The sequence below is a fragment of the Thamnophis elegans genome, chromosome 16 (assembly GCF_009769535.1).
Source record: "Thamnophis elegans isolate rThaEle1 chromosome 16, rThaEle1.pri, whole genome shotgun sequence".
Taxonomy (NCBI): Eukaryota; Metazoa; Chordata; class Lepidosauria; order Squamata; family Colubridae; genus Thamnophis; species Thamnophis elegans.
The window spans coordinates 19,004,064-19,029,519 of record NC_045556.1 but is presented as its reverse complement, the minus strand read 5'-3'; the positions used below and the strand labels follow the sequence as shown (position 1 = coordinate 19,029,519).

General features: G+C 44.4%; 1 protein-coding gene across 1 annotated transcript in view; it reads right to left on the bottom strand.

The window, feature by feature from the left end:
- Positions 1-19,961, bottom strand: part of MCTP2 (multiple C2 and transmembrane domain containing 2) — a 158,202-nt gene extending 138,241 nt beyond the window's left edge. Inside the window, exon 1 of the mRNA XM_032233653.1 lies at positions 19,888-19,961. The gene's annotated coding sequence lies outside the window, so the exon portion shown is untranslated. The remainder of the gene's footprint in view (positions 1-19,887) is intronic.
- Positions 19,962-25,456: the final 5,495 nt, after the last annotated feature.

The window sequence follows — 25,456 nt, the reverse complement described above, 5'->3', positions numbered from 1 at the left end:
TGTGCCGCATTGTGTGCAATTTCTGCTTCTTGTTTGTCAGCCAAGTCTCCACAGAACAATTAGGAGGGAAAATGAAACATCTCCATAAAATGCAAACATTCCTGCTCACATAGATTTTTCTCGTTCAAAGATAGGATTGCTAGTTGAGATATTTTTACTACAGAATAAAAATGCACCAGAAAAGGCCCATTTAATGGCTTACAAATACCAGCATTAAAATAAACTGTTCAGTAAGGTCCGTGAGCCAGAAAACATGGCACACAAGGAAACAGTACCATGGAGGGCAGAGGGTGGGGGGTGGCGATTAAACATTAAAAAGAGTAGAATTGGCATCTAACGTGATTGTTGTTGTTAGTTGCAAAGTCGTGTCTGACCCATCGGGATCCCATGGACAACGTTCCTCCTGGCCTTCCTATCCTCTACCATCCTCTGGAGTCCATTTAAGCTCACGCCTACTGCTTCGGTGACTCCATCCAGCCACCTCATTCTCTGCCGTCCCCTTCTTCTTTTGCCCTCCATCTTTCCCAGAATTAGGCTCTTCTCCAGGGAGTCCTTCCTTCTCATTAGGCGGCCAAAGAATCTTAAAATGTCATGGTGCCAATCAGAATGTTAATTTCACTGGCTGGGTTATGTTTTGTTTTATATTTCTGATCCTGACCTCAGCTTAACTAGGATATTGGCAAAGAGCACGCTCAGTCAAGTTAAGATTTGCCCACAGTCTACCTTCAAAATAAAAATCAGATCCAGGTATTCCCGCCCTACAATGGGTTTTAGACCCATGTTGCAAGAGAGGCACCTCGAGGGCAGCTTTTTCTGCAGAAAAAAAAAATATGAGTCATCCGGAATTTGTCAACTTGAGCTATAGAAGGATAGCTTTACATCAACAGAAGGCAGGAAATATTTGAATGTCCTGAGAGAAATACCATATTTTTCAGAGTATAAGACGCATCCTTTTCCCTCAAAAAGGAGGCTGAAAAACTGGGTGTGTCTTATACACTGAATACAGTATTTTTGCCTCCTGAAGCCCTGCCCCTTCACCAAACTGGCTGTGCATAGCCTTATGGAGGCTTTCGGAGAGTTCCTGGGGGCTGGGGAGGGCAGAAATGAGCAAAATATGGGCCCCAGAGGCCCCCCAGGAGCACTTTCTAAGCCTCCATAAGGCTATACATGCAATTTTCTTGACGAAAAACAGGGCCATTATTTCCTCGTTTTTGCCACCACCCCACCCCCAGGAGCAATCTGCAAGGGGGCCAAAGGCCATTCATGCCTCTTTTTTTAAAAAAATGGACCCATTTTCACGAAAAACAGGCCATTTTGGGGAGGTTTGCAGAGTGCAAAAACTTTTTTTTCCTTTTGGAAAGCTCTTTAACTGATTGATGAGAATTACATTGATCAAGTGCTGTGCCAGCAGAAACAAAGTCTTAGGTGCTGCAGATTGTCAGTGATTTCCTTCTCCAGCACATGGATAAATACACCTGGAAACGTCTACCTATCTACTCTCTCTCTCTCCCTACCTACCTACTGTATTTCTCTCTCCCCCCCCTTTATCTACCTACGTACCTACCTATCTACTCTCTCTCCCTCCCTCCCTATCTATTCTCTCTCTATTTCTCTCTCTATCCCTCTACCTACCAAGCTACCTATTCCCTCTCTCTCCCCCTCCCTCCCTATCTACTGTATTTCTCTCTCTCTATCTCTCTCTATTCCTCTCTCTCTCTCTCCCTACCTACCTACTGTATTTCTCTCTCTCTCTCTATTTCTCTCTCTCTCTATCCCTTTCTCTACCTAACTACCTAACTACTCTGTCTCTCTCTCCCTGACTACCTACTGTATTTCTTTCTCTTTCTCTCTCTCCCTCTCATTTACCTACCTACTTTTGTTTTAAATTTGCCTCTTCAAAACCTTGGTGCATCTTATACTCCGGTGCGTCTTATACTCTGAAAAATATGGTACTAATTTAGAAACATCCAACTTCATAGCACAAACTTTAGCCCACAGTTTGGTGATTGACTATTCAGACGTTATATATTATGAATAGATAAAAATTAAGGAACCTCCTCTTTGTGACATTTTTTTAATCTTTAAATCAGATTTGGACCTTTGAAAGAGTATAGGGAGACAGCACTTGAGTCCAAAATTTCTGTTTTCAATTGACACGTTTGTTAAGCGAGTTTTGCCCCATTTTACAACCTGTCCCACCACAGTTGTTAAGTGAACCACTGCAGTGGATAGGTTAGTAGCCCAGTTGTTAAGTGAATCTGGCTTCCCCATTGACTTTGCTTATTAGAAGGTCGCAAAAGGAGATCAAATGACTTTGGGACACTGCAACCGACATGTTCTCACCTAGGCTTCCCCAGCAGAACGAAGCCAAGTCCCTGTCCCAATAAATAATTTACGGTGAATTCATCTCCTGCCAAGTCTTTCCTCTCCCACAGATAGTTCACAATTACCGATCTTTATCAGGCTTGGAGAGTGGCCAGGCCGATATCTTTCAGATGCCACAATACATGGCAGGAATGCAGGAATGAACTAATTGTCCCCTGCAAACGCCACTCCTCTTTTGCTCCTCTTTATTCCCTATGGTTGGGGTCATTCACTGTCCACCTGTGGCCTTACTCCCAAGTCAACCCTTGTTCCTTGGCTGTTCCCTTCATCTGGCAACTCTGCACATGCACACACTGGGAACAGGCTCCAGCTGTTCATCTGCCTCACTCATGTCTGACTCTGAAGGCAGCCGATAACTGTCAGATGGCCCTGGCCCTCTCTCTGCCTCCGACACAGAGCCCTCATCAGAGCCTTCCCCAGACTCCAGGACTGGCCCACGTTCCTCCCCAATCTCCTCACTGTCTGAATCAGCTACCAGCTCTGCTGGACGCTGGCGGGCCACAACACTACATAAATATGAACCAGTTGCCAAGCGTCTGAATTTTGATCACGTGACTGTGGGGATGCTGCAAAGGTCGTAACTGTGGGAAACAGTCATACGTCACTTTTCTTAGTGCCGTATGAACAATCACTAAAGGAACTGTTGTAGGTCAGGGAGTGCCTGTATACTATCTCCACATGCAAGATTATAGTCGAAGGTTCAGCATATGACCCCGAAACTGCAGAAAGATGTCAAAAGGAATTTGGGAAAGGGATAAGGAAACAGGTGTGAGCAGACAACCTTCCCTGGAAACATTTCCTACAGAGAGTAATTTTAATAATGGGAGGAGAGAAAGTGATTCAACTCTTGTCCCAGATTCTCAGCAGCTACATTCTTTGGCACTTCTGCTTTCATGATTTGAGGAGTGAACTTCTCCTTCTCTCCTTTGCATCCACCAAACAGCTTGGAAACCAATGGAGAATAAGTCTCTTTCCTACTATCTTAGGTGGCATAGACTGCAGAAAACAAAAAGGATTCGCTGAGAATCAGGAGCAAAAAACAAGCAACTCTGAATGTGACCAAATACCAGTTTAATAATCCAGAAGACAATAACTATAGTCCTTCATAGCCACCAAAGAACTTTTAATTAGATTACAGATTAACAGAGTTGGAAGGGACCTTGTAGGTCATCTACTACAAACTCCTACCCAAGCAGGAGACCCTACTCCATTTCAGTCCACTCTCTTCTTGAAAGCTTACAGTGATGAAGCTCCCACAACTTCTGAAGGCAACTCCTGTTCTATTGGTTGATTGCTCTCACTGTCAGAAAATTTCTTATTTCTAGGTTGAATCTCTCCTTGTTCAGTTTCCATCCATTATTCCTTGTCTGGCCTCCAAGTGTCTTGGAAAATAGCTTGACCCTCTCCTTTCTGTGGCAGCCCCTCAAATATTAGAAGACTGCTATCCTGTCTCCCCTGGTCCTTTTCTTCACTAGACTAGACATACCCAGTTCCTGCAACCATTCTTCATCATATGTTTTAGTCTCCAATGCCCTAATCATCTTGGTTGCTGTTCTCTGCACTTTTTCTAGAGTCTCAGCATCTTTTTTCTAGTGTGATGACCAAAACTGGACGCAGTATTCTAATATTCATCAAAAGAGCATTTTCCATCCCACTGCAGGAGAGAGAGGGTGGTTTAAACCATTGCACTAAACCATGGTTGGGTTCATAAAACCCCACTTACAGTCTTGGGCAATAAAAAGTGACCTCTTCTCTTGATTGTGCTAATCTACGACTTTGTCCTGGTTTTCCAAATTCTATTGCATTTGCAAATACAAAGCCTTCACTTAGCGCTTACCAACCATTAAGAGCTGGATTCTGAGAAAACATTAACCTCAAACCATTTTTTTTTAAAAAAAACCACACACATTATGGCTCAAAGAAATGTGTGAACCCAGCCCAATTTTTGCATAACAAAATTAGTTAGAAGAAGCTTTAAGGAGACTCCTCTGTGTCAACTCCCATAATGCACAAGGTCAAACATGTTTTCCTCTTCCAGTGTAAATAATCCTACTCTGCAAGAGCAGACAATGTTAGCCAATATTTGTGAGTCAGAAACTTGTCTGCAAGCAGCCTTGCCTGATCCGGGTTGCAATTAATGTGCCTTGAACAACAAATGATTTCCACGACAGTTGAGCGTATAATGGAACTAGATGGAATTGTTTATAATTTGAACTGCCCATAACTGAAAATAACTACATAACAACATACAATTGAAGGAAGAAACTGTGCCTTACAGCATTTGAAAATTTCCTTTTCTCCCTCTGTGAGATTTCTATCTCGTCTTATGAAGGAATTGGGTAGTAGTAACCTGTAGTAACAGGTGATACGACAGCATTCTTCCAATATCTCAGGGGCTGCCACAAAAAAGAGGGGGGTCAACCTATTCTCCAAAGTACCAGAAAGCAGAACGAGAAGTGATTGGTAGAAACTAATCAGTGAGAGACCTTTGGCCATCTAATGAGGAGGAAGAATTTCCTTGTCTGGCCTTCAGGTACTTTGGAGAAGGGCTGGACCCCCTCCTCTCTGTGGCAGCCAATTGAAAGAGGCCATGCCTGTTTGATGCCAGAATCCAAATTAAAGCTCCCCCAAAAGTGGGGATTTAACTCCTCTCAAAATACAGAAGACCCCAATTCATTCAGAAATAGGTTCCAATGGGAGACAGCTGTGATCAAAGAGGCTTTTCCTAACATTCAGTCAAAATCTGCAATTGGGCAATTTCAGATTATTATTAGATCTGGCACGCCTCATCTTCTCTTCTGTGGAATCTTTTTAGTTTCCTTTCTCAAAGCTAAGCATTTCTATTTCCTCCGGTCTCTGTATATTTTCCAATGGTTGTTTCACTGTGGTCTAAGGGATAACAGAATAATATAATAACAGACTTGGGAAACACGTTGGAGGTCTTCTAGTCCAACCCCCACCCTACCCCGCTCAAGCAGGAGACCCTATACCAGGGCTCCCCAACCTTTTGGATCTCAGGGACCAGTAAATTCATTATTTTAAACCCCCCAGTCCACTAATATGATCTGCCTAATGACTAGGTGGGTGGGCGTTGCTAGGTGGGCATGTGACTTGGTGGGCATTGCCATCTTGATGTCACTCACATCGAGTGGCGCCTTGCCAGCCTCTACTTGCCCCTCCCCTCCCAGCCAGTTGTTGGAGTTAAGCAACCACCACGAGAAAGAGTTGGCAAAATAGCTGGCTCAGTTCAAAGTGGATCTGACCGAGAAGGAGGCTCAGCAGAAGTATCTCACTGAGGACTACGAGCATAGGCTGTCTAAGCAGAGGGAAGACCTCTGTGATGCATTCACACAATTTCACAGTAAACATGAGATAAATCATAAAACAAATTTCAGGAATATTCCTTTATCCCCTTGTTTTGTAAATCTATGCATACTACAAATTATATGATTGTTTGAAGACAAATGCATCAGTACCACCAGGCTCTAACTGGGAGGAGGAAGGGTAAACGGTAAAAATGAAAGTGAAACCTTCTAAGCAGCTTATAAATATAATATTAAAGAGCACCTGTCATTTCAGTTCCATCATGCCAGGGCCTGTTAGCAGGCATCCACTCACCTGCTGCCCGCCATGTCCCTTACCAAGTTGTGTCACTGCTGCACCACCAGCCATCCCATGTGCAAATGAATGGGACTATCTGTAAGTCAACAGGTCAGAGGAGGAGCCTCTGCAGGACAGAGATTGTTAGGAATATAATCTAACGGTTGAGTTGGCAATATACAAATCATGTAACAATGTTGTATCTGTTTCTTTAAATCATACTGTAAAATGTGATTGGTTGCTGTTTTCCTCAATTGGCCATAAGAGGGAACCAGAATGACTGCTAGCTCTCTGTTTGTTAGATGCTGGGCTGATCTGATCTGAGTGTTTTGGAAGCTGGCTGTTAGAAAGTGCCGTGAGCTATTGTAAATTTTGCAACTGTTAGCAAACCTTGATTACTGGACTGATTATATGATACTGGACTATGTTATTTGGGATTATCCCTTTACTGAGAGATGTTGATAACTGACTGAATTATCCGTGTATGACTTGGACTGTTTGATGGACTCTGATACCTCTATTTCCACAAAACTAAAAGCCTATTTAAATTGCAGTGTCTCTGTATGCTGGTTGGTGTGTTCTCCAACACAACTCTCACAACGCTTCGCTGAACGCACTCGCTCTCCCAATGGGGAGCTTACCTCACAGCGATGACAGTTGCTCTTTAAAAATTATGATTTAAATCAAGTTGATTTAAATGAAGCCTTTTTTACTAGTGATTTAAATTGACTTGATTTAAATCAAATCCACCCTGAGATTTGTGGACATCAACTCCCAGAATTCCCCAGCCAGCCATTCTGAGAATGGACAGCCACAAGTTTTTAACTTTGCTAAGGCTGGACACCTCTGGTCCAGCGATTCAGATCTATGAAGATCGGTCCACATTAGAAAGTGTCCTTACATACTGCATGCTGGTCTAACACCTGCGGAGAGAAAGGCACTACCGAGAGTGATCAATTCAACACAAGAAACCATTGGCTGTCCTCTGACACCACTGGATGAAATCACCAGGTCTCACTGCTTTAGCAGAGTAAGGAAGATACTCAAGATGATTCACATCCTGGTCGGTGTCTCTTTTCACTTTTACCATTGGGCAGAAGACATCAAAGTATAGCCAGCCAGACAAATAGGTTTAAAAACAGCTTCTACCCATGGACTGTCAAGACTCCTAAACACAATCACAATCACTCCACATACATATGGAAACGTGTGACTATTTTTTCTCTTTCCCCAATTACTTGTATAAGGATTATTTTCTATACTATTCATGTTGTCTTGTATTTTCTATTATGGATTGCACCGGCTAAACAAATTTTGTTATATACATGATGTACAATGACAATAAAGGCTATTATTATTATGTACTTTATTCACTAAACATGAAACTCAGCCAACTGAACATACAAAAATGCATCACAAATACCATTGACTGGTGTTAATGGTTGCTACGAGTTGCTGCCAGAGTCCTAGGTATCAACCAAGTACCTGCATCAATTTCTTGATGTATTTTATAAAATACTAAGTGCCCCGATGACAATGGTTTTTGTTGTTGTTGTTGTTCTTCTTCTTCTTCTTCTTCTTCTTCTTCTTCTTCTTCTTCTTCTTCTTCTTCTTCTTCTTCTTCTTCTTCATCATCATCATCATCAGTTAATCTTTGGTGCGATTCACAGCCTTTGGGGCTGATTGGTAGCTCAACAGCTCGAGTTAGGACCTAGGAACTGTTAAGGTAACGTCGGAAGATATAAGCTGTTCTGAGTAGGGTGGTTTTTTGTACAATCAGAATGTTCAAATCTGATAAATTTAGAATTTCCAAATAGATTCAAGATTCAAGATTTAATGAATTTGTATGCCGCCCAATCCCGAAGGACTCCGGGCGGCTTACATAAAAACAGTTTTAAAAATACTACAAAAATTTAAAATACAAAGACAAAGCAAGTTAAAAGGACACAACATGCACTCAATCTTAGTGGGGCTGGAACTCAATCAAGGGTCAACAGCCCCAGGCCTGCCGGAATAGCCAGGTCTTAGTAGACTTTTGGAAGGCCGAGAGAGTGGGGAGGGTCCGGATCTCTGGGGATAGATCGTTCCATAAGGCTGGGGCAGCTACAGAGAAGGCCCTCCCCCAAGGAGTTGCCAAAAGACATTGTCTAGTCGACGGCACCCGGAGAAAGCCCATCCTGTGAGATCTTATCGGATGCTGGGAGATATGTGGCAGCAAGGTAACGCTTTGGGTATTGCTCCAAGGGCTCCAATTACAATTGGGACAATACACGATTGCTTTTTCCACAGTCACTCAACTTCAATTTGCAAGTCCCTGTACTTTGTGATTTTTGCTTGCTGCTTATCTTCAATTCACGCATCACCAAGTATTGCAATGTCAATGACCAAACTTTTTTCTTTTTTCTTTTCAACTATTGTTACATCAGATAATAGTAATAATAATAATAATAATAATAATTCAAACTGGTAGGAACATAAGCCTGAAAAAGTCACCGAAAATCAGATGGTCAAGATCTTGTGGGATTTTTGCATACAAACGGACAAAATACTGGCACATAATACACCAGACATCACACTGGTTGAGAAAAACAAGGTTACAATCATAGACATTGTAATACCAGGTGATAGCAGGGTCGTCGAGAAGGAACATGAAAAAATCGCAAAATACCAGGACTTAAAAATCGAAATTCAACGATTATGGCACAAACCAGCAGTGGTAATTCCAGTGGTAACCGGCACACTGGGTGCTATTCCAAAAACACTGGAATTACATTTAAAACTTAAAAATTGACAAAATCACCATCAGTCAAATGCAAAAAGCTGCACTGCTTGCATCCGCACGGATATTACGAAAATACATTACGACGTCCTAGGCCCCTGGGTGGGGCCCGACTAGTAATCAATGCGAAATCCGGTGAAACAACTGGCCGCTGTGATACAATTCTGTTGTTGTGATAATAATAATAATATACTTTATTCATTAAACATGAAACTCAGCCAACTGAACATTCAAAAATGCATTACATATACCAGTCACTGGTGCTAATGGTTGATACGGTTTGCTGCCAGCGTCCTAGGTATCAACCAAGTAGCAATAGCAATAGCAATAGCAATAACAGTAGACTTATATACCGCTTCATAGGGCTTTCAGCCCTCTCTAAGCGGTTTACAGAGTCAGCATATTGCCCCCAACAACAATCCGGGTCCTCATTTTACCCACCTCAGAAGGATGGAAGGCTGAGTCAACCCTGAGCCGGTGAGATTTGAACTGCTGAACTGCTGATCTAGCAGTCAGCCTGCAGTGCTGCATTTAACCACCGCGCCACCTTGGCTTTACCTTCTTAAAATATAAGATGTTCCGAGTAGCACAGTTTTTTGCAGTTCCGCTGGTGTTATTGCAGGAAGCTGCAATTTGTTAATGTAAAATTCTTGGACATGGTGCCAAATGCCCCGATGACAATGGGTGTCCCTGTTACATGCTTCATCCATAGCCGTGCAGTTTTGATGGCCAGGTCGCGATATTTCATTATTTTTTCTAGTTCTTTTTCTTCGACTCTGGCATCTCCTGGTACCGCAATGTCAAGAAATTGCATGTTTCAGTTTTCGACAACTGAACACATTTGGTTGTGCTCCAAATGACAATCCGTCTGTATTCAAAAGTCCCACAACATCTTCCCCTGCTCATTTTCACAGATTGATATAACAAGCCCAACGATGTTTAGCTGAACTTCAAATTTCAGATGTTCTACAGCAACGTAACTCTTCTCCCCCAGGGTGCAGGGACAATAATGCAGTGGGGTTTTTTTTCCTCAACCTTGGCAGTTTTAAAGTATGTCGCCTGGGGAATTCTGGGAGTTGAAGTCCACACATCTTAAAAGTTGCCAAGGTTGAGAAACACCAGCCCAGGAGATACGAATGGCGTAACCTTCCACCACAGCCAGTTCTCGAGAAAACTAATTTCCTTACAAAACACTTCATCACTTGATAATAAACACTTATTACCCAACAGGCTGATCTGAAGGAACTTCACTTCTCCTAAGCAAACAGTATCAGTACAGTATCCAATCAACCAAAGACACTAAAAAGGTGGGTAGAGGAGGAAGAGGGGACAAAAAAGATGTCTGCCCAAGTTAGAAACTCCTGACAAATTCAGATGCGGCTTGTCTTTGCACCTCTGCATTATCTACAAGGGTGAAAATTGCCACAGCCTGCACTTGCAGCCTGGATTTAATCTTAATCATGATGAAATCTCTTAACCATGGTTGATTAATTTGAAATTCAATTCATCATGCAAACCCAGGAAAGATGAATGGTCTTCGTGCAGAGAAGAGCAACAAAGATGATTAGGGGACTGGAGGCTAAAACATATGAGGTACAGTTGCAGGTACATCTAGTTCAGGGGTCAGCAACCTGTGGTTCTGGGGCTGCATGTAGTTCTTTCATCCCTCTGCTGCAGCTCCCTGTCACCAGTCAGCACCACAATTGATAGGGCTTTTGGCTAGGACAGGTAGAGGAAAAAGGATGCCGCGCTAGGAAAAAAAACTCTATGGTGGGCGAACCGGACTTCCGGTCAGCTCCAGAATTGAATGGGCGGGGGGGTGTCTTCCGGCTAGGACCTTTCTGGCTCTTTGTGTGTTTAAGGTTGCCAATCCCTGATCTAGTCTAATGAAAGGAAGGACTAGGGGAGACATGATAGCAGTGTTCCAATATCTCAGGGGCTGCCACAAAGAAGAGGGAGTCCAGCTATTCTCCAAAGCACCTGAGGGCAGGAGAAAAAGCAATGGGTGGAAACTAATCAAGGAGAGAAGCAAGCTGGAATTAAGGAGGAATTTCCCAACAGTGAGAACAATCAACCAGTGGAATTGCTTGCTGAAGAATGGAAGATGCTTCTCGGTTGAAAAGCAAAACATCTTCAAGGAGAAACAAAGTCCAGTTGCCTTTTGAAAAAGCACCTTTGGGGACTTGCTTTCAGATGTGGTAGATACTCCATTACCGGAGATTTTCAAGAAGAGACTGAAAAGCCACTTATCCAGAATGTTATAGAGCCGTGATGGAGAACCCATGGCACGCGTGCTACAGGTGGCACACAGAGCCCACTCTGCAGGCACATAAGCCGTCGCCCCAGCTCAGCTCCATCGCACATGCACCTCCCACTTTTACTCCCAGAAGGTTGCAAGGGTGTGGGGGGGAGTCATACACGGGGGTTGGGGAGCACCGGGGAGAGGGCAGGGAGGGTGTCGCGTGTACATTGCATTATACGGGTGGGCATAGACTTGTGTTGTTATTGCGTGCTTTTGGCCCGTGACAATAAAAAGGTTAGTCATCACTGGTATAGAGAGTCTCCTGCTTGAGATTGGACAAGGAGATCTCCAAGGTCTCTTCCAACTCTGTTATTCTGTTAACATCAAGGGCCCTACCCTTCAACAGCTATATTCCCTTCTATCGCTACCAGAAAAGATGTCAGTTCAGTAGCCAGGTGAAGCCCGTGGTATCATCCAGGTAATACAAACTCTGGCATGGCACAGCGTCAAGAATTCCTTGGTGGTTTCAGAGCCACCCTGTTTCTCAATAAATGTTTTTATTGCACTAGCAGTATTATATTATACGCACAAGCCCTCGCTCGGTTTGGGAGAGGCATCAGCATTCCAACCAAAGCAGAAGGATCAACAGGAGCAGACAGAAGTACATCAGGTATGGCTCTTCATTGGGCAAAGGCCTAATCTCACAAAGAACTGTGAGGGTTTATGCCAAGCTGTCTGTGGTCACCAGGAACAATAGGGTGGCATTGTTCAAATACCTGACCCTCCCACCCCACCCCCGGACATTTCAACCCAGCCTCAAATCTTCTCTTTTTTTTAAAAAAAAGACCCTTTTTCAGCATTTATTCTTCCAAAAATATTGAACTCTGACTCATAAAGGTAAAGGTTCCCTTCACACATATGTGCTAGTCATTCCTGACTCTAGGGGGTGGTGCTCATCTCCATTTCAAAGCCAAAGGACCAGCGCTGTCCAAAGACGTCTCCGTGGTCATGTGGCCGGCATGACTAAACAGCAAAGGCACACGGAACGCTGTTACCTTCCCACCAAAGGTGGTCCCTATTTTTCTACTTGCATTTTTACATGCTTTTGAACTGCTAGGTTGGCAGAAGCTGGGACAAGTAACGGGAGTTCACTCCGTCATGCGGCGCTAGGGATTTGAACCGCCGAACTGCCAACCTCTGATCGACAAACCCAGCGTCTTAGTCACTGAGCCCCCTCATCCCTCCTCTGACTCATAGTACCTTCTAAATTTGCAATAGCTTCTCTTATGGCATTGTTTTCCGGAAATGGACAACTTGTCCCATGATGCCCACCAGCCCAGTCCTTGGGTATGATGGCCTGCGGGGGAGAACATGTAATCCCTCCGGGAATTGCAGGGCTCTAAAAACATTCTAGATATTCAGAAAGGGTTTCAACCCACAAGAAAGTTGCGTTCTCTTTCTTCTATCCCTCTACTCCTCCCTTCGGTGTATTTCTACTACCTATTAATATATTCAGCTTGTCCTATTTTTACAGTGAAATTAAAGAGCAACAGTATACAAGTGCAGTCGCGTTACTTTAAAATCTAACACATACTATATATCCCACCTCCCCCTTAGAAGAAAGAGGGGTAGAGAGGGTGGGAGAGAGGATGGGAGGGAGGGTGAGAAGGAAGGGAGGGAGTGTACTGGGAGAGAGGAGTGGTAGAGTGGGAGGGGAAGTAGGGTAGAGAGGAATGTTGGAGGGAAGATGGAAAGTTGGAGGGGGCGAAAGAAAGGGTGTATGGAGGGTCGAAGAGGTACAGTGGGTTTCTATTTTGGGGGGTATTGTTGACAAGAGGAATGGCTGTGTTTATTGTTTAATGTTATATGGCCCCGGTTATGCACAGTATATATGTGACTGTACGAAATGAAAATGGAAAATAAAAACACATTTACATTTAAGAAAGCTGATACGAGAGAAAGAAATAATAATAATTAAAAAAAGAAAGTTGCGTTCTCTTTGGGGAGGTGTCGTTATCTGCATCCTTGATCTTCCTGCTTTGACCATCTTGCTTACAGCCAAATGTTTATTAGAATGATTACTATAATCATCACACTGCCAACAAGAGTTTGCCGCGTTAAAACACCAACTTCCAAAGGGCAACATTTAGCTGTGAGTGCTGGACCATCAGAAAGGCTGGATGAAGAAAAATGGGCTCCTTTGAAGCGTAGTGCTGGAGAAAATTGTTAAAAATGCCTTGGATCCCTAAGAAATCTCCAGCAGTAAATGAAATAAATCCATACTGCTGCTGAAAGCACTGATAACTGAGCTGAAGCTTAAATATTCTGGACAAATGATGTGAAGGAAAGGAAATCCTGAAGCAGGAAAAAATCAAAGGCAGTCAAAGGTCAGACCAGCAGAAGACTAGATAGCAATAGCAATTGCACTTACACTTATATATCGCTTTACAGGACTTCAGGGCCTCCTCTAAGCCGTTTACAGAGTCAGTGTATTACCCCCAACAATCTGGGTCCTCATTTTAACCACCTTGGCAGGACAGAAAACTGAATCAACCTTGAGTCTGGTGAGATTCGAACTGGCTAATTGCAGGCAGCCGGCAGGCAGCAGAAGCCTACAGTACTGCACTCTAACCACTGCGCCACCAGGGATCATGGCTTGATACCATCACTGATGACACAAGCAGAAGCTTCAAAGGACTCAGAGAAGAAATTCCCAGGAGTCAATCTTGACAATACGGATGGAAACTAATCAAGGAGAAAAGCAACCTAGAACTAAGGAGAAATTTCCTAACGGTGAGAGCAATTAACCAATGGAATAACTTGCCTTCCGAGGTTTGCGTTACACCAAACGTGTAAGTAAAAAGGGAGTAGGGACATACAAGTTACACCTACAGCAGAAGAAGCTTGTCTTTGAAATGGAAAAGTCAGTTCACCGCTTATCCTACTGGCTTACAGAGTTGCAACTAGTATGCAAGTTTTGTTCAAATGGGAATAATCTGGGGTAGGACGCAAAACTAGTTGACAAGTTAGTTAGGTAGATGGCAAGTTAGGTAGCTGGTTGACAAGTTAGCTGGTTTTATTTAATTAATTTTAGATTCAATTTGGATGTAACTCCAGTTCTGGGCAATTTGCAAATTATGTAAGATAAAAGGCCATTCAAACCCAAACAAAGTGAAATCTGAGTTGAATATACAAACAGAAGACAAAAAAATAACAAACACGCCCAAGCCCCAAGACTCGGGAGAATAGCCTGATCTTTAAGACTTTTTAAAAGGTGGGGATCTCCCTCCCTAACCCCCCCCCCAAAAAAAAAATATAGAGAACATCTTAGGGACTGGAGGATAAAACATACAAAGGACAGTTGCAGAAATTGGGTATATCTAGTTATGTCTAATGTAATGAGAAAACAGACTTCCAGTACTTGAGGGGCTGCCACAAGGAATGTAACAGAATAGCAGAGTCAGAAGGGACCTTGTAGGTCATCTAGTCCAACCAAGCAGGAGACCCTACCCCATTCCTGACAGATGGCAATCCAGTCTCTTCTTGAAAGCCTCCAAGGATAAAGCTCCCACAACTTCCGAAGGCAACTTCTGTTCCATTGGTTGATTGTTCTCACTATCGGGAAATTGCTCCTTATTTCTAGGTTGAATCTCTCCTTGTTCAGTTTCCATCCACTATTCCTTGTCCTGCTTTCAGATGCTTTGGAAAATAGTTTGACCCCCTTCTTCTTTCTGTGGCAGCCCCTCAAATATTGGAAGACTGCTCTCATGTCTCCCCTGGTCCTTCTCTTCACTAGACTAATCATGCCCAATTCCTGCAACCATTCATTATATGTTTTAGCCTCCAGTCCACTAATCATCAACAGGAATATCTAATAGTCATCAGGAAGAGGGGGGTTCAATCTTTCTCCAAAGTATCTGAAGGCAGAAGAAGCCGCAATGGATGGAAACTAATCACAGAGAGAACTAACTAAGGAATAAAAAGAGATTTCCTGACAGTGAGCAATTAACCAATGGATCAGCTTGTCTCTAGATGCTGGGATTACATCATCACTGGAGATTTTTAAGAATAGAAAACTATTTGTCTGGAAGGGTATAATGTTTCCTTCCTGAGCAAGGAGTTGGACTAGAAGACCTCCAGGGTTCCTTCCAACTCTATTAGTTGATTATTTGGAAAGGTCCTGACCACGATTAGAACACGTAACATACAGATAATGCTCAGGTGAATTTCTACCAAAGGAATACATGTTTCATTGTCATCTGTGGCCTCAGGCCTGAACAGGATTTAGCAATGCAATATAACTGTAACAATGCGGTCGAACACGTCCCTTTCCTCCTTCAGCCTCGAGACCTTTTCAGTTATCACCAATTACAGAAACAAACCACACTTTTCGTTCCCATTGGCATACGAGGCAGTCCATGACACACCGTACTGCCAATTGCCACAAGTTCTTTTTTTTTGCAATAAATTCAGGAAGAGAAAGAGAGAAGTTTTGGGTTAGTGCAGGTTCAATTCCTGAAAATCATATAATTTCTTTTATTCTTTCTGGCCTTTTTTAATCTCCACTACTGCAGCCTGCAAAGTAACATACAAATTGTCTGTGTGTGTGTGTGTGTGTGTGTGTGTGTCTGTCTCTCTCTCTCTCTCTCTCTCTCTCACACACAAACACACACACACCCCTGAACTGGAGCTTCCAAAGCCACAAATTAGCTGTGGCTTTTCTCCAAAGGTGCATCATAAATCCATCAGTCAGATGTTTGGGTGGGGGAACCTGGATGGCTGCAGGACAGAACAGGTCAATCCGACATGCTGCTGTTGGATGCAGTGACCTTAGCAGGGAAGGCACTGATTAAACCATCCCCAGGTAGTCCTCGACTTACAACAATTCATTTAATGACCATTCAAAGTTACAACAGCAGTGAAAAAAGTGACTTATGGTCGTTTTTCATGCTGACGACCATTGTAGCACCCCCAAATCAAAATTTCAGATGCTTGGCGATTGGATCATATTTATGACCCTTGCAGGATCCCAGAGTTACGTGATTCCCCTTTTGCGACCTCCCGACAAGCGAAGTCCATGGGAAAGCCCAGATTCACTTCACAACCTTGTTAGTAACTTAACCACTGCAGTGATTCACCTAACAATGGTGGCAAGAAAATGGGGCAAAAGTCATTTAACTGTCTCACTTAGCAACAGAAGCATTGGGCCTTCAATTGTGGTCATAAGTTGAGGACTACCTGAGCAGGGAAAGGTTAAAGCTTGGGAGCCACCCAACCCATCAAACCAGGGTTCGAATTACAGGAGGAAAGTCTGAAATTCTCTAATTCTCAGCCTGTTTGGAAACGCAACATCCGTGTAAAATCCGGACCTACCGTTAGTGAATTTGTCCAACTGGACAGCAACGCCTAGTCAACTTTGCAAAACGTAAGATTGACAAACTAAGCAGGATCATGACTGCTTAGGGCTTGGAAGGGAGGCCACTAATAAAGTCCAGAGTGGGCTACACTGAGAAGTGAAGACGCCAGAAGATGACTGAACCCAGCTGAATGCTCCTGCAAAACGGAATTCCATGGATGAGTGCATGAAGCTGCCAGGAGCCAAAACGCCAGTCAAGGAGAGATTTTTAACCTTACCTTGCGAGGTCTCCCTAAGATCGTCTCCCTCTTCTGCAAACTCAGGCCACCTGTACCCGCTCCCTCTCCACACTCCAACCCACCTCAGTTCCAACTGCCAACTGCCAAGAAAAGCCTGGCAAAGCCTTTTTGTACTTTCGAGCCACAGAGGTTGGACTGGTTTGGCAGAAATCCGTAAGCACAATGAAAGCAACGAAGGCTCTTTGGCCAGAGTTGGATAAATAAAGAGAGCGCCTTCCAAGGGTTGGAGCTAACCAGGGTGTCAGTCAGTGCCTGCCCCCCTGCTCCCCAGCCGACCCCCAAGCGGGAGGGCAGAGCATTTTTTTTTAGAAACCTGCTCAGACCCACAGAATTGAGTGGGATCTTCCTTCCCCTGATATGCAAAATTTTCAGTTCATCCACCGGATGAATTGAGGGGGGGGGGGGACACAGATCAGAAGTGAAACTTAACTGGCAGCTGCAAGCTTGGAGCCCCTCATTCTGTCCTGGCTGGGGATGGAGTCCAACATGTCTTAAGGAGCACCTGATTGGGAAAGGCTAGATGACCTCGTGGGTTGAGTTTCCTTCCCATGAGTCTTTGGGGTTGTCCTTTTGGGGAGGGGGAGGCATCCTTTAGGGCAGTGGTAGTCAACCTGGTCCTTACCGCCCACTAGCGGGCATTCCAGCTTTCATGGTGGGCGGTAGGGGTTAGCTGTAACTCTGCTTTATAAATTATATAAAGTAAATTTACTTCCCTACTTTATAAATCACCATTACTGTGCAACTGGTGGGCGGTTAGAAAATTTTAATACTACCAGAAATACAAAAGTGGGTGGTAGGTATAAAAAGGTTGACCCTGCTTTAGGGTCTTGCTCTGAGGTTCAACCTCTGCAGCACGACCACCAGATCAAGCCCAGCTTCCTCAAAAATTTATTTATTTATTATTAGGAGAATAAGGGGCTTCTCAGCTCCCCCAACCCACATAATTCCTGAAAGTCGGACCTTGAACACACACCTCTTCCTTTTCCCGCCCGGCTTTGCCAAACCCTATATCAATTAACCAGTGGAACAGCTTGCCACTAGAAGTTGTGGATGGTCCAACACTGGATGTTTTTTAAGAAGAGATTGGACTGCCATTTGTCAGAAATGATCTGTAGGGTCTCCTGCTTGGGAAGTGGGGGGGTTGGACTAGATGGCCTCCAAGGTCCCTTCCAATTCTGTTAATCTGTTAAATGTTTCTCCCCCACCCTATAACCCGTTTCTCCTATCCACGGCCTGGCTTGACACCAGACACCCATCTGAATGGTCAACTAGGAGCCTCCAAGAGAGCAAAAGTCCCCTTCCCTTTAGCCAAACTCTTCCATGAGATGAAAGTAGAGGGTCGCAAATCGGGTGTGTAACTCAGCTCAGGTTAGAAAGGGGTGGTGGGAACCCAGCCAGAGGGTCTCCCGGGCTCTGGCTTCTCGGGACCAGGTGTGGATGCCCGCTCCTCTCTTTGCCCATTTCCCAAGCCGTCCCTGAAGTCTTGCCCCCTCCTCCTTTCCCCATCCTAGGGGAATGCATCTCCAGCCTTACCTGCCGGAGCCAAACATCACATGGCTACAATGGGTCATGAGAACCCAGCCAGAGGGTCTTCGGGGCAGAGGGGGCTTCTCGGGGCCAGTCTAGATGCCCCCTCCACTCTTTGCCCACCTAAAGTCTTACCCCTCCTTCCTTCCATCCTTTCCCCCCCCCCATCCCATGCCCCCCCCACGCATCTCCAACCTCACCTGCTGGAGCTCAGCTGGCTACCACGGGTGGTGGGAACCCACCAGAGACTCTTCTGGGCAAAGGTCTATAGATGCCCTCCCAAGAGGTCCCTAAAAGCCTCAACCCCTCCTCCGTACTGCCTCATCCCCAGCCTCCTGGCTGGGCTCCAGCAGGTAAGGATGGAGTCCCGTGTAGGGGGGCCTTGGATGGGGAAGGGAGGAGAGGGTTAGGCTTTAGGGATCCCATGGGAGGGGGGCAAAGGGGGCTTCTCGGAGCTGGGGCCATATGCCCTCGCCCAAATTTGCCCCCTACCGAGGGATCCCTAAAGCCTAACCCACTCCTCCCTTCCCCATCCAAGGCCCCCTACATGCGTCTCCATCCTTACCTGACGGAGCCCAGCCACAATACTCAGCTGGATCCATGGGAAGCCACCAGAAAGATTTCTGGGCAAATGGGGCTTCTTGGAGCCAGGCCAATATGACCTCGCCCCATTTGCCCCCTCCCGAGGGATGCGTGGGAAGCCACCAGAGACTCTACAGGGCAAAGGAGGCCTAGATGCCCACTTACCCTCTTTGCCCACCTAAAGTCTTCCCACTCCTTTCCTCTATCCCAAGACCCCCACTCACATCTCCAGCCCCACCTGCCAGAGCCCAGCTCCTGGCTAACCATCAGAGACTCTTCTGGGCAAAGGGGGTTTTTCCAAATGCCCTCAGCTCCATTTTCCCCCCTGCCTAGGGGTCCCTAAAACCTAAGCCTTCTCCCTCCCCCATCCCAGGCCCCCAAACACGTGTCTCCATCCTCACCTGCCACAGAACCCAGCCACTGGCTACAATGGGTCGTGGGAATCCACCAGAGACTCTACAGGGCAAAGGGGCTTCTCGAGCCAGGTCTAGATGCCCTCTTCCCTCTTTGCCCACCTGAAGTCTTTCCCCCTTCCCTCTATCCCATGACCCCCACTCGCGTCTCGAGCCTCAACAGCCATGAGCGACAGCTGGCTACAAAGCGTCGTGGGAACCCACCAGAGACTCTTCCAGGCAAAGGGGGCTTCTCGGAGCTGGGTCCATATGCCTTCGCCCCCATTTTTCCCCCTCCTGAGGGATCCCTAAAGCCTAACCCCCTTCTCCCTTCCCCATCCAAAGCCCATCTACACGTGTCTCCAGCCTCACCTGCCGGAACCCAGCCCCTGGCTGCAACGGGTTGTGGGAATCTACCACAGACTCTTCCAGGCAAAGGGGGCTTCTCGGAACCAGATCTGCATGCCCTCTCCCCTTTTTCCCCACCTCTTACCCCTCCTTCCCCTTATCCCAGGTCCCCCACTCACGTCTCCAGCCTCACCAGCCGGAGCCCAGCCACTGGCTACCTACCACGGGTCGTGGGAACCCACCCGAGACTTTTCCGGGATTCTCGGAGCCGGGTCTATATACGCCCTGCCAAGGGGGTCTCTAAAAGCCTCACCCCCTCCTCTTCCCTTCCCCATCGCAGCCCCCTCCCCAACCCCCACGCGCGTCTCCAGCCTTACCTGCACACGAGCGAGCTTCGCCCCCGCGCTGCTCTTCTCCTCCTCCTCCTTCTCCTCAAGCGCCGTTTCCTCCCTTCTCGCCTCTTCTTCCCCACCGCCTCCGGCGGGGCGGGGCGGGACGGGGCGGTCACGAGTGGGGAGGAGCCGAAGCCGCCTCGGGGACGCCCGCCGAGCCGCGGGAGGATTTCCCACGCCTCACGCTCGCGGCTGCAGCCCGCGGTTCCCGCCGGCCGGAGAAGCCCCGCCCCCTTGGGCGAGGCCCCCCCCCCTTGAAGAATTGATGGGCGGCGTCCCACCTCAACCCCCTCACCAATCTGAGGAAAAGGTGGGGGGCTATGTTCGCCTTGGACTGAGTCTGTCAAAAGAACCCCGGGGTGGTTTTTTTGTGGCACAACAGCCTTGCAGGGTCGTCCAATGCTCTTTGTATCCACTCTGGCCGTCTCTGGGAGGGTCTGGGACGGTGGGAATTGCTTCACAAGAGCCCTAAGAAGTGGGGCAGATAAGGTAAGACTGTTGCTCACACACACACAGACCCAAGTTCTCATTGTTATGCACGGGGTTCAGTTGGGGGTGAGGGTGTGGGGAGTGAAATTGAGATGTAGCAAAAGGAGATGGATGCTGTGTGAAGTCCCCCTCAACTCAAGGCACCTACAGGTAGTCCTCAGCATACGACCACAATGTTAAGTGAGAAATTCCCCTAGGAGACTTCAAAAAGTAGCTGGCAACAGAGAAAGAATAATAATAAGAAGAAGCGGAAAATAATAAGAAGAAGAAGAAAATAATAATAAGAAGAAAATAATAATAATAAATAACAATAAATAATGATAATAATAATAATAACAACAACAACAACTCAACTCCGCCGTTGCCGGTCCCAAGCCTGGATGAGAAAGGAGGAGGGTTGGGGTCAGGTTGGCAACTGGTCCCATAAAAAAACCCCGCCAAGCCATACAATATGGTGAAAGAAACGAATAAAAATTTTATACCGCATCAGTTGTCGCACGGGTTAACAAGGGCCGCGGCGGATGTTGGGGTCCCTGGACATCCGTCGATAAGTGGGCTACAAGTGGACCAGCCAACAAAACGACAAAAATATAGTGCAGATGAAAACCGTGCCATAATGGCCTGTTACTACAACTCAGAGCCAGAAAAAAGAGGCTATTTAAAGCGAATGTATGAATTATGGAAAGAACAATATCCAGATTCAAATGTTAGTGAACAATGGCTAGCAGATCAAAGGCGATTTATTATACGGAATAAAGTGTTTAGTGAAGTTGAACTTGAGGAAATTCAGGCAAATTGCAAAACCAAAAAAACAATATCACAAGCGGAAATAACTGATATTCAAGACACAACTAAAGACATTATAGTAGAACTCCCAGAAGAAGCTCTCGGGGAGGAAATAACGGTTTCACCACAAAACCGTGTTCGACTAAAGCGCGCTCGACGAAACCGCGTAGCTGACGTCATCACAGCGCGACAACAGCGTGGAGAAAAAAGCACGCTGTAAACGCTAAAGCTAAAATTAACACCTAAACCTAAACCTAACCCCCCTAAACCTAATCCTAAACCTAACCCTAAACCTAACCCTTAACCTAACCCTAAACCTAACCCTAAACCTAACCCTTAACCTAACGCTAAACCTAATCCTAACCCTTAACCTAACCCTAAACCTAACCCTAAACCTAACCCTAACCCTTAACCTAACCCTAAACCTAACCCTAACCCTTAACCTAACCCTAAACCTAACCCTTACCTTAACTTGAATCGGCTTGCTTTCAAAGTGCTATTTAAAGCGCCCTTTTTTCTCCGCGGTCGCTGTTGTCGCCCTGCTGATGACGTCAGCGACGCGATTTAATCGGGCATGCTTTAGTGGAGCGCGGTTTTGTCGTGCCACAGGAAATAACACCACCACCACTAGAACCAGTTATCACTGAACCAACTGATGAACTAACTCAAAGACAAAAAGAATTGAAGGATAAGATCATGGAGCATTTTCTGCTTAATGAGGAAAGGCAACGTTTATCATCACTAAAAACTGTGCCTAAGAAAATTTTGGCCCCTATCATGAAAATGGTTAATGCAGTGTTTTCAACAATTGAATCGGGATCCATCTTGGAAACGAACCAGTTAATGTACAGCGCAGCTGTAATAGTCACTAATGAACTAGGCATTAAAATCAAAGTACCTAGTCACACAACAGAAAAAGCATCAAAGCCAAAGTGGAAAATCCGATTAGAACAAAAAGTCAAAAAATTAAGGGCAGATGCTAGTAACTTAAAGAACATGCATGAGCAACGGCTTAAAAACAACAAAACCATAGATCAGCTAATCAGAAGATATAGATTGGATACAAGAAACATCAATGAAGCTGTAGAGATTGTAAAACAGCGGATAATAGCAACAGCTAGAAAAATTGAAAGATATGAGGCACGAATCATCCAATATAAACAAAATCAGCAATTTCGATCAGACCAACGGTGTTTTTATCAAAGTCTTAATGTGAATGGTGACACCAAAAGTTAAAAACCAGAAAAGCAGGCCACAGTTGAATTCTGGAAAGAATTGTGGGAAAATGCAAAGGACTACAATAAGGAAGCAAAGTGGATACATGACTTTGAGAAAAGCATTGGCAACAAACAAATGCAAGTATTAGAAATAACATCTGAGATGGTCAAAAATCGAGTAAAAAAGGTAAAGAATTGGACATCACCTGGAAAGGACCAATTACATGGTTTCTGGCTCAAATATCTGACCAGTTTACATGCAATATTGGCCAGGCAACTGAATGAAATTTTACAAAAGGGCCAAATTGATGAATGGTTGACAACTGGAAAAACATACTTGATTCAGAAAGATGCAACTAAAGGAAGAACACCTGAAAACTACAGACCAATAACATGCTTGCCAACAACCTTCAAATTACTCACAGGCATTATTGCAGATAACATGATGGATTATTTGGAAACAAACAACATCTTGCCAGTAGAGCAAAAAGGCAACAAAAGAAGGAGCAGGGGCACAAAAGATCAGCTTCTAATTGATAAAATGATATTAGAAAATTGTAAGAACAGAAAAACGAACTTGAATGTGATCTGGATTGATTACAAAAAGGCATTTGACTTACTGCCACATAGTTGGATCATAAAATGCTTAGAAACAACTGGCATTAGCAAAAATATTACATCCTTTACTGAAAAGGCAATGAAACAATGGAGAACTGAGTTGGCAGTAGGGAATGAGATCTACGGAATGGTTAATATCAAGCGAGGAATTTTCCAGGGTGATTCACTTTCACCTCTTCTCTTCATCATCGCAATGATCCCACTATCAGTAATCTTAAAAAAAATGAAATTAGGCTACCAAACAGCCAAAGAAGCTGAAAAAAATTGCATTTACTATATATGGATGATTTGAAACTCTATGGAAAGTCAGAAATAGAAATCCAATCATTGAAAAATACAGTCCGAGTATTCAGCACCGATATTTCAATGCAGTTTGGCATGGAAAAATGTGCCACTGTATCCATAAAAAGAGGCAAAATCACTGCATGTGAGGGAATTGCAATGCCCAATGGCCAACTAATTAAATGCAACGAAAATGAAGCCTACAAATACTTAGGCATTCTGCAGTTGGATAACATCAAGCATGGAGAAGTAAAAACTATTGTCAGGTGAGAGTACACCAACAGAGTTAGGAAAATTTTGAAATCTAAATTGAATGGTGGAAATACAATCAAGGCCATAACTACCTGGGCAATACCAGTTATAAGATACACAGCTGGTATAGTTAACTGGACACAAGCCGATTTGGACATTATGGACCGAAAAACCAGGAAACTAATGACAATGCACTACAGTTTACATCCACGTGGTGATACTGATAGACTATATCTGCCCCGAAAATCAGTTGGCAGAGGATTATTACAAGTGAAGCAAACAGTTGAAGAAGAAAAACATGCACTGGCTGATTATTTAAAAGAAAGTCAAGAACATCTATTAATTGAAGTAAAGAACAAAAAACTACTGAAGGCCCAACAGACGAAACAAGAATACAGAAAAGATGTGATAAAATCAAGAATGGAGAGTTGGCAGAACAAAGCACTGCATGGCCAATTTCTGGAAAAAATAAAAGATAAAGTGGACAGTGAACAAACTTGGTTATGGTTAACAACAGGTACATTAAAGAAAGAAACAGAGTCACTAATCCTGGCTGCACAAGAACAAGCTATCCGCACAAATGCCATTAAGGCCAAAATCGAAAAATCCTCTGATGATGCCAAATGCAGACTTTGCAAAGAAGCTGATGAAACTGTTGATCACATACTCAGCTGCTGTAAAAAAATCGCGCAGACCGATTATAAATTGCGGCACAATTCAGTAGCACAAATGATCCATTGGAATTTGTGCAAAAATTATAATATTAAAACAGCAACAAACTGGTGGGAACATCACCCTGAAAAAGTCACCGAAAATCAGATGGTCAAGATCTTGTGGGATTTTCGCATACAAACAGACAAAATACTGGCGCATAATACACCAGACATCACACTGGTTGAGAAAAATAAGATCACAATCATAGACATCTCAATACCAGGTGATAGCAGGGTCGCCGAGAAGGAACATGAAAAAATTGCTAAATACCAGGACTTAAAAATCGAAATTCAACGACTATGGCACAAACCAGCAGTGGTAATTCCAGTGGTAATTGGCACACTGGGTGCTATTCCAAAAGCACTGGAATTACATTTAAAACAGTTAAAAATTGACAAAATCACCATCAGTCAAATGCAAAAAGCTGCACTGCTTGGATCTGCACGCATATTACGAAAATACATTACTGAGTGGGGCCCAACTAGTAATCAATGCCAAATCCGGCAAAACAACTGGCTGCTGTGATACAATTCTGTTGTTGCGAATAATAATAATAATAAGCTAATTGCAAGATAATTCAGAATAAAATATTCCAGATAGTTTTTGCTTGTTAATTCATATTAGTTCCTGAAATTAATATACATGTGTGTCTGTGCATACATATAGATATATACATATATACGTCAGGGGTGGGCTGGGCGCCTACCCACGTTGGTGCTGGTTCGCTTCGTGCATGCTTTGCTACTCATATATATGAGTATTCCTTGATTTACGACACAATGGAGCTCAAAATTATTATTGCTAAGTGAGAAATTTGTTAAGTGACTTTAGCCCCATTTTACGACCTTTCTTGCCACAGTTGTTAAGTGAATCCCTGAAGTTGTTAACATAATTGACACGGTTGTTAAGTGAAGCTGGCTTCCTCATTGTCTTTGCTTGTCAGGAGGTCGTAAAAGTGGAAAATGTGACCCCGGAACACTGCAACCATCATAAATGTGAGTCAGATGTCAAGCATCCAAATGTAAATCACTTCACCATGCGCATAAGTGTGAAAAATTGGGCATAAGTCACTGTTTTCAGTGCCACTGTAACTTTGGACAGTCATTAAATGAACTGTTGTAAGTTGAGGACTACCTGTATTAAAATCATCCTGGGAAAGTTCCTTTAATTCAGATTCCATACCTGGTCTCCATGCA